This window comes from Microtus pennsylvanicus, chromosome 5, assembly GCF_037038515.1.
Source record: "Microtus pennsylvanicus isolate mMicPen1 chromosome 5, mMicPen1.hap1, whole genome shotgun sequence".
NCBI lineage: Eukaryota > Metazoa > Chordata > Mammalia > Rodentia > Cricetidae > Microtus > Microtus pennsylvanicus.
In genome coordinates, this window is record NC_134583.1 from 13,143,563 (window position 1) to 13,152,602 (window position 9,040).

The window sequence follows — 9,040 nt, forward strand, 5'->3', positions numbered from 1 at the left end:
ATGTTAAAAATGACTCATAAGCTAAAATAAATATAGAAAACAATGAAACCAGATTGACTATGTTTCCCAGAAAAGTGGTTTAGTATAACTGGCTGTTAATTCCCTAAGCTTTAATTTTCTCATGGGATTATGGGCATATCTATTTCATAACAATGATGTAAAGACTAAATAAGGAAATGCATTTAATGCCCTAAAAAGGAAAAGTGTCTGAGCATGTCAATGTATGACTTACTTTCAGGTGGTGAAACACTAAAAGCTCAACTTTGGGCAAGTGATTTTTCTTTCTTCATTATTTGGAATTAAAGTCCAAAAATATTTTTATGCTCATTAAATTAAATTTCCTAATTAGTAGCCTTACAATAGCTTAATGTAAAACATTAGGCCTGTCAAGAAATATAGATCATTAACAATTGTTAAAAGTTGCCTATCCACCTGTTTAGTGTGTAGTTTGTTCACTGTGAAATATAGTCTAAGGCTCTTTCCAAGCCGGCAAGGGCGAGCCATGTTCAGCTAGAGCGCCAAGATCGTCAAGACCAATGGCGAGAAGCTGGACGAGTTCTCTCAGGTGCTGCTAGAGCTGGAGATGAACTCGGATCTCAAGGCGCAGCTGCGGGAGCTCAACATCACCGCGGCCAAGGAAATCGAAGTTGGTGATGGCCGGAAAGCCATTATAATTTTTGTACCAGTTCCTCAGCTGAAATCCTTCCAAAAAGGCCAAGTCCGGCTTGTTTGTGAATTGGAGAAAACGTTCAGCGGGGAAACATGTAGTCTTCATTGCTCAGAGGAGGATTTTGTCCAAGCCAACACGGAAAAGCCGTACGAAAAATAAGCAGAAGTGCCCCAGAAGCTGTATGCTCACCACAGTGCATGACGCCATCCTTGAGGACTTGGTCTTCCCGAGTGAGATTGTGGGCAAGAGGATCTGTGTGAAACTGGACTGCAGCCGGCTCATAAAGGTTCATTTAGACAAAGCAGAACAACGTGGAGCACAAGGTGGAAACTTTTTCTGGTGTGTATAAGAAACTCAAGGGCAAGGATGTTAATTTTGAATTCCCGGAGTTTCAGTTGTAAAGAAAATGACCGAATAAAGTGTCATTCGTTAAAAAAAAAAGAAAAGAAATATAGTCTAAGGCCTTGATAAATGCAGCATGACTGAGCAGAACACACAGAGACAGCAGTTGGTTTTCTCAGAGAAAACCTACAATTATTTTTGAAAAGTTCAAAATTTATTATTTGGGGGATAATTGGCATCTCATATTTAGTGATAGTTTTTGGAAAATGTGCTTTTCTAATAATCCATCTTTTCAACTCAAAATGGAATGCCTCTCTCATTTTATTTATATTTTAACATATTGTTCTGTCTTAGCATAAAGACTCATTATACTAATCATTCCTATTTATTTTAAACTTTGTTTGTTATATGCACTAAAATTTTGTAGGCTATTGCATACTCAAAAAATCTGTTGCCCTATATTTATATTTCACAGCTAACATATAGAATCATCCTATTATAAATTATAATTAAACTTGTCTTTATTTGTGCATTTTAAAGATAGGCAATGGTATATTCTAGGAACCTTACTTTAAAATGACTTCTATGAAGTATATAATCACATTTTCTTCCTGAGCCTACTTTATTAGCTTACAAAATATGACTCTTTTAAAAACCTGAGGAAAGAATAGCTGGACCTTCGTTTGCATTCATGTCTTGTGTTACTTCGTTAGGTCTGAATTTGAAAGAAAAGTTTATAATTCTGGGCACACCATGTTTTGAAGGAATATGTCCATGAAGCGCACTACACACTGAAGCAAGGTCATTGCTGGAAAACTCTCAGAGGCTCGCTGGTGTGCATTAGGAAAAGCTGCAACATTAGCACATCAGACATTGTTAACATATTACTGCTTTTCGCTGATGAAGCACTGCCTTGTATTTGGATGCATAAATAGAGTACGTCTATTGACATAAAATGCTTAATCAACTTCTTAATCATCATCTTAACTTATTTTTGATTAAAGAAATTCTCTAGCGGTCCTCTGGTAGGAGCTTGTAAAGGCAAATTCCTGACTATAAGAATGCAGTTTTTCCCCATTCAGTATCAAAAGTCTACCTAGGGATGCAATCCTCAATCATTATGTTATTGATTAAAAATAATCTAATTTGGATCTCTTATTTCACATCCAATAATCTCTTTTTTCTTTTGAATAAGAAGTTTTTAAATGAGTATTTAAATTTGCATTTGTTTTCAATTTAGCCTTTAGATGTCTTGTGTTTTCTTAATTTAAGAAGTTCTTCTTAGTAATTTCTAGTTCCTTTCACAATATTCTTCTACATTTTCTTGACATATGTCTCATGAAATTATTCTGATTTTTTGAATAAACACAAGCTAATAAGTAGGATTAGTGGGTAATGGTACATGTTCCCAAACCTGATGACCTAAGTTTGATACCAGAACCTGTAACAGGAACGAGCATGTTGGGCACCAAACTGTTACAAGGAGCATGGGCCCTTAGTTCTGTCTCACCTGGCTAGTTTAACCCCCGAAATAACCACACAGAAATTGTATTAATTAAATCACTGCCTGGCCCATTAGCTCTAGCCTCTTATTGGCTAACTCTCACATCGTGATTAACCCATTTCTATTAAATCTGTGTATTACCACATGACTGTGGCTTACCAGCAAGATTCTAACTTAATGTCCATTTCAGGCAGGAGATTCATGGCATCTGCCTGTTTTTCCTTTTTCCCAACATTCAGCTCTGTCTACTCTGCCTACCTAATCTGCCCTATCAAAAGGCCAAGGCAGTTTCTTTATTCAACCAATGAAAGCAACACATAGACAGAAGGATCTCCTACACCAAGAACCCACATGATAAAATAGACAAACTGGCTATTGCAAGGTATCATCTGACCACACAACATACAGACACATGCATATCTGCACACACGTGCACACACACACACAATTTAAGTGGAATTACCCTATAATGGAACAATAATGCCCCTACAAGGCCACAGGTTGACACATAAAAAGCCCAGTATCAGAAATGTGTTTAGAGTTGTTGGTTAGTGAAGTTCTGTAGACTACCTACCCACAACAGAGTAGGCAATTGCCAAAACTCTTGGTTATTCTCTAGAACTTGACAGTAAGATCTTATTGCTGAAGATATGTCAAATGAACTTAAAAATAATTTTTAATTTTTTCAGTAATATGCGTATTTACACAATATATCTTGATTGTATTCAACTACTACATCCTCTAACAGCCTCTAGTGTACCTTACCTGATATCCATCCCAACTTCATGTTTTTTATTGTTATTGTTTTTATTGTTATTAATAACCCTCCAAACCCAACTGGTGCTGTACATATGCCCATAAGTGGTTATCCTCGGGGACGTGAGCAGACTACAAAAAGTCATGTCCTCAAAAAAGAGTAATTGACATTCCCCTTAGCAACCATCAATTGCAGTAGCTCTTCCTATAGAATAGAGCCTCACATACCCTCCCATCCTTATTGAAATTTTAACTGGCTTTATCTTGTTCAGGTAAATACGGTACTCTGAGGTGATACGTACAGCTATCATGTAATGTCCAGAAAAATTTTTTTACAGCTCTCCTTCCTATTTAATGATTTTTACATTCTTTTGCCTCTCTCATGAAGTTCTCTGCACATTGAATGGTTGAAAGCAATGACCTACTCACAGGTGAGAACTCAGGGTTACTTATATTTGACATCTTAAAAAGTTACAAATTCCTACATTAACCATCACTCACTTGCAAAAAGGAGCTTTTCTGACTGCTCCTGAAAGCAGAGAAACACCCATGGCTACATACTCAAGGTGTGGTCAAACTTAACTTCCTTGTTGAAGTATTTGACCTTTTCTCTAGTGTAGGCATTTTGCTGCACCATGCTATCATAGCTGTGTGCAGCATTACACATTTTCATTGCATGGTATCTGTCAGTTTCTCAATCTGTGTAGAGCTTGAAATCTAGAAGGTACCTTTGATTTGTAGTCCTATTTATTCCCTCACCTTATCTATTTTTTTATTTTTTCTAATATGCACACATCATACATTTATTTTTTAATACTGTGCACTAACAGCTAGCATATGAAGCTATAAAGCCAGAATGATTCAGCAGCCTTCTATCTTCTCTCTCTCTCTCTCTCTCTCTCTCTCTCTCTCTCTCTCTGTTTCTAGTTTTAGTCATTGTCTTGTTGGTGGATTTTTCATTGCAATCAGAGTAGATATAATAAAAAGTATAGCATTGTATTGTTTTCATATTTAAGTGGAAAGACCTTTATAGCTTTATTCTATCTTGTCCTCATTTTCTCAGTCACCTCTTATTTTTATTATTTTCTTGCTCACTCAAATTCAGTCATACAGATATTGGTATAGGAGGTTCTTCTCTTTATGTATTGATTTCATTGGTTAATCAATAAAGAAACTGCTTGGCCTGATAGGACAGAACTTATGTAGGCAGAGTAGACAGAACTGAATGGTGGGAAGAAGGGTAAAGTGGCAGATGCCATGAATCTCCTGCCTGAGATGGACGCTGGTTAGAATATTGCTGGTAAGCCACAGTCATGTGGTGATACACTGATTAATAGAAATGGGTTAAATTAAGATGTAAGAGTTAGTCAATAAGAAGTTAGAGCTAATGGGCCAGGCAGTGTTTAAATGAATACAGTTTCTGTGTGATTATTTCAAGTGTAAGAAAGCTGGGCAGCTGGAAAGACAAGCAGCCCACTCCTCCTGTGACAGAGTGGGGCCCACGTGGTCAGCTAAATCCACATAGAATCTGAGAGAGCTTCAAAAAGAATACATAGTTTAAGACAGCTTCTTGCTATTTGCTTGTGACTTGCTGCAGCTCCTTTAAGAGAGGCTTTCCTGATTCTTCTGTAGCAGAAAAAGAAAAGCTGTGCAGTTTTAAAATGCTGGCTTTCTGGGCTATGCGGCTAGTGTGGCCTCTGTCTCTTGCAGAAGACAAAGCCTCTATATTTACTAGGACTTTTTGTCGCCTTTTATCAACTGATTTACATAAATAGTTATTTTAATGTGCTTTTGAGATAAAATTACATGTGGATACTCTATCCATCTTTTAATCAAATTATATACTATTGTTAGCTGGGTTGGGAAGCTCTTCCTTTCTTTCTCTCATTCTGTCTTTTTTTTCAATAGGAAAAAATAATTACTTACTATATACTTCCAGGAACACAACGTGGTAGTTGGGAGTTTTCAGAGAGCAGGCACAGAGTAGGAGAGGGAAGAAATAAGCCAGGTTATGGTAGCTGTGGGAATCTTGCAGCCTGACTAACCAGCAGTCTTTATTTATACAGAGTTCAGTAATCAGGGATAGATTCATATTCCAAAACATAGATGATATCATCTTTGTTTCCAGGCATGTGTTTAACTTTTTCTCTTACTCATCTGGGTTATAAGTTTAGTCTCATTGATAAACAGTGATAGAACAGAGTTATCTTTTACAATCATTTCCTCTGAAGCTTAGTCATAATTGATGAACAGAATTACCTTTTATAATCATTTCACTTATCAATCCCATAACCCAATTTTTCAGAATCTAAAGCTGTATGACAGACAGCCTGCTCTCAGGCAGGTAGTTTGTATGACCTCAATGCCTCTAGACAGAGAAGAAGCTCCAAGCCAGTCTGTGTAGATTGCCCTGTCCTGAGCAGGTTATTATTAACTCTCAATGGATAGAGTGCCCAAGAAAAATCCTTAGGTCTAAGCAGCTGCAGTTATTATTCAATTTCTGGTATAATATAATGTTTGCATTTTGTATCTTTATAGAATTTGTTTATATATCTAATCTTCATATTCTTTTGTTTCTTGCTCACACAAAACCACAGTGGCTCTCAAGGAGCTAACTATTCTAAGAAAGGAAGGTTTTGACATCTCAATCTTTTTTCATCTTTTCACACCATTTTGCTCATCAATACAAATCCCTCCATAAGGCAGAGGTAACTTCAGCTAATCTAACATTGTTGCTGTATATGTCATATAATCTCCTGAACGTATAGTAGAAACAGACTTGTAATTTGATTTTTGTCCAACTCCTCTAGACCACAGAATCATTTTGACCTTCCTAGGTTTACTTTGTTTTGATTATCTTGCTCCTCTGTAGGTCCAGGGTAAGATGTTTTAAGACTATCTCATAGCCTCCTAAGATATCTCTAGGTTTTCTACGTGTGTCACAACCTTCAAGATGTAAGGAAGACCATTAAGTAGATAAGGTTATCTTCCTAAATGAGGGACTTTCCTGAAGAGGCTTAGAAGCAGTACTCCTGGGAGAAGGCATAAATGATTCATAACAAATCCAGTATCCCAATGTTGTACAAATATCAAAAGACCCACAAGAATGCAAGACATGGAATTAAAAAAAATAACATGGCAGTTATCATATGGCTTAGCTTTGCTAGAAGTTTGTCAAGCTGCTAGTCTGGCTTTAGGAGTTTTGCCATATCCATCAGATATGGCTGCACTAATATGCCAGTTACATTTCTTTTTTTTAGTAATTAACCATCTAATTAATTTTTCTCAACCCTATCACTGTTTCCCTTTTATTCCCTTCTCTTCCCAGTCCCTCTTTCCAATCTTCCTCTCCTCCCATCCACTCTTTCACCTTTCCATCTAGAAAAGAGTAGGCCACCCATATATATGCACCAGCCATTGCATGTCAAGTTTCAGCAAAACTAGGCACTTACTCTTCTATTAAAACTGGATGAGTTAACCCAGCAGGAGTAAACCGTCCCAAGGCAACAGAGTCAGACAGCTTCCACAACCTCTGCCAAGAGTCTCACAAGAAGACCAAGGCACACAACTGCAGCACCTGTGCAGAGGGCCCACGTCAGACATATACAAGTTCTCTGGTTGGTGGTTCAGTTTCTATGAGCCCCCATGAACCCAATAAGTTTATTCTGTGTAATTTTCAATCATGTCCTTGGCCCTCTGACTTCCACAATCCTACCTCTCCCTCTTCCATAGGATTTCCCTAGATCTGTGCAATGTTTGTCTGTGTGTCTATCTGTTTATGTCAGCTTCTGGGTGAAGCCTCTTTGATAACTATTGGACTAGGCAACGATCTATGTGTATAGCAGAGTATACACACACACACACACACACACACACACACACACACACACACACACATATATATATATATAATTAGAAATAATTAGAAATCATTTCATTAACTTTTCCCCCTTTCTTCCAGTCATGCTTGGTTCAATCCTAGGTTTATTGACTGTTCAGCCTCTGGGTTTGGACCATTCAGGCAGTGTCAGGGGTGGGCTCCCTCTCATAGTATAGGCCTCAAGCTGGATCAGTCACTGGTTGGCCACTCCCACAACTTCTGCATTACTTTTTTTCCCAGCATACCTGTAAGAACGACAAATTGTAGGTCATTGTTTGTGTGTCTGGGTTGGTGTCCTAATGCTTGCCTTCCTAAACCAGGAAGTCTTGCCTGGTTACAGGAGATGGCTGGTTCAAGCTCTGCATACCCCACTGTGAGTGGATCTTAGGTAGTGTCACCTCATAGATTCCTGAGTTTCTATTGCATTAGTTTTCTAGCGAATCTTGGAGATGCCCCTGAATGTAATATTTCCATTCCCAGTACTCTTCTCCTCCACCATCCCCAGCTTGGTCCCTCCTGTTCACATGCCCACTTGCCTCTGCCCTCATTCACCTGTGACTTCTATTCTATTTCCTCTTCATAGTGAGATTCACGTATCCCCCTTGAGCCTTCCTTGTTACTTAGATTCTTCGAGTCTGTGGATTTTAGCATAGTTATTCTTTAATTTACAGCAAATATTTGCCTATAAGTGAGGACATACCATGTTGTCTTTCTGCGTTTGGGTTACTTCAATCACAATGATCTTTTCTAGTTCTATCCATTTGCTAGAAAATTTCATGATTTCATTGTTTTTGACAGATGAGTAATACTGTATTGTTTAAATGTATCACATTTTCTTTATCCAGTCTTTGGTTGATTGACATCTAGGTTATTTCAAGTTTCTGGCTATTATAAATAAAACTTCCGTGAACATAGTTTAGCAACTGTCCTTGTGATGTGATAGAAGATCTTTTGTCTTTACACCCAGGAGTGAGATAACTGGGTCTTCTAGTAGCTCTTTTCCCAATTTTCTGAGAAACTTCCATATCAGTTTCCAGAGTGACTGTATAAGGTTCTATTCCGACCAGCAATGGAGGAGTGCTCCCCTTGCTCCACATCCTTGCCAGGATGAGCTGTCACATGTGTTTTTTATCTTAGCCATTCTGAAAGGTATAAAATGGAATCTCAGAATCATTTTCACTGCATTTCCCTGATGGCTAAGGATTATGAACATTTCTTTAGGTGTTTCTCAGTCATTTGAAATTCCTCTATAGAGAAGTTTCTGTTTAGATATAAGACACACTGAATCTGATAGAAGTGAGAGTGTGGAAAAGCCATGAACACATTGGTACAGGAGATAACTTCCTGAACAGAACATCAATTACACAGATAATAAGATCAACAATTAATAAATGGGACCTCATGAAGCTGAAAATCTCTAGTAAGACAAAGGACACTATACTATCAATAGGTTAAAACTGCAGCCTATGGAATGGGAAAATATCTTCACAATCCCCGCATCTGACAGAGGGCTGATTGCCAAAATATATAAAGAACTCAAGAAACTAGATATCAACAAACCAAACAGTCCAATAAAAAAAATGGGAGGTTATTTCTGTCCATCATATGGAAGAACTTCATCCCTGTTAGTTTTTGGTTATAACCACTTCTATTTTTCCTCAAAGTATTTAACCAATTTAAAATTATTTGTTGAGATTCTCCCACTTGCACTCTTTAATTTTTAAATCAAATTTTCTATGGTCAGAAATTCTGAGTGTTTTGATTGTCCTGGTTGCTGTGTTGCTTAAGACGCTGCATGGAAATAAGTGAAAATAATTTGAAACACATATGCAAAAAATAGAATAAGGCTAGTTTTAGACAAAACTAGCCAAGCATGTGAAATAAATGA

The 9,040-nt window shown here is 37.5% G+C and overlaps 1 pseudogene; it reads left to right on the plus strand.

Moving 5' to 3' along the window:
• Positions 1-502: 502 nt before the first annotated feature.
• On the plus strand, positions 503-1,120 carry LOC142850707 (small ribosomal subunit protein eS7-like; annotated as a pseudogene).
• The last annotated feature ends 7,920 nt before the right edge of the window (positions 1,121-9,040 follow it).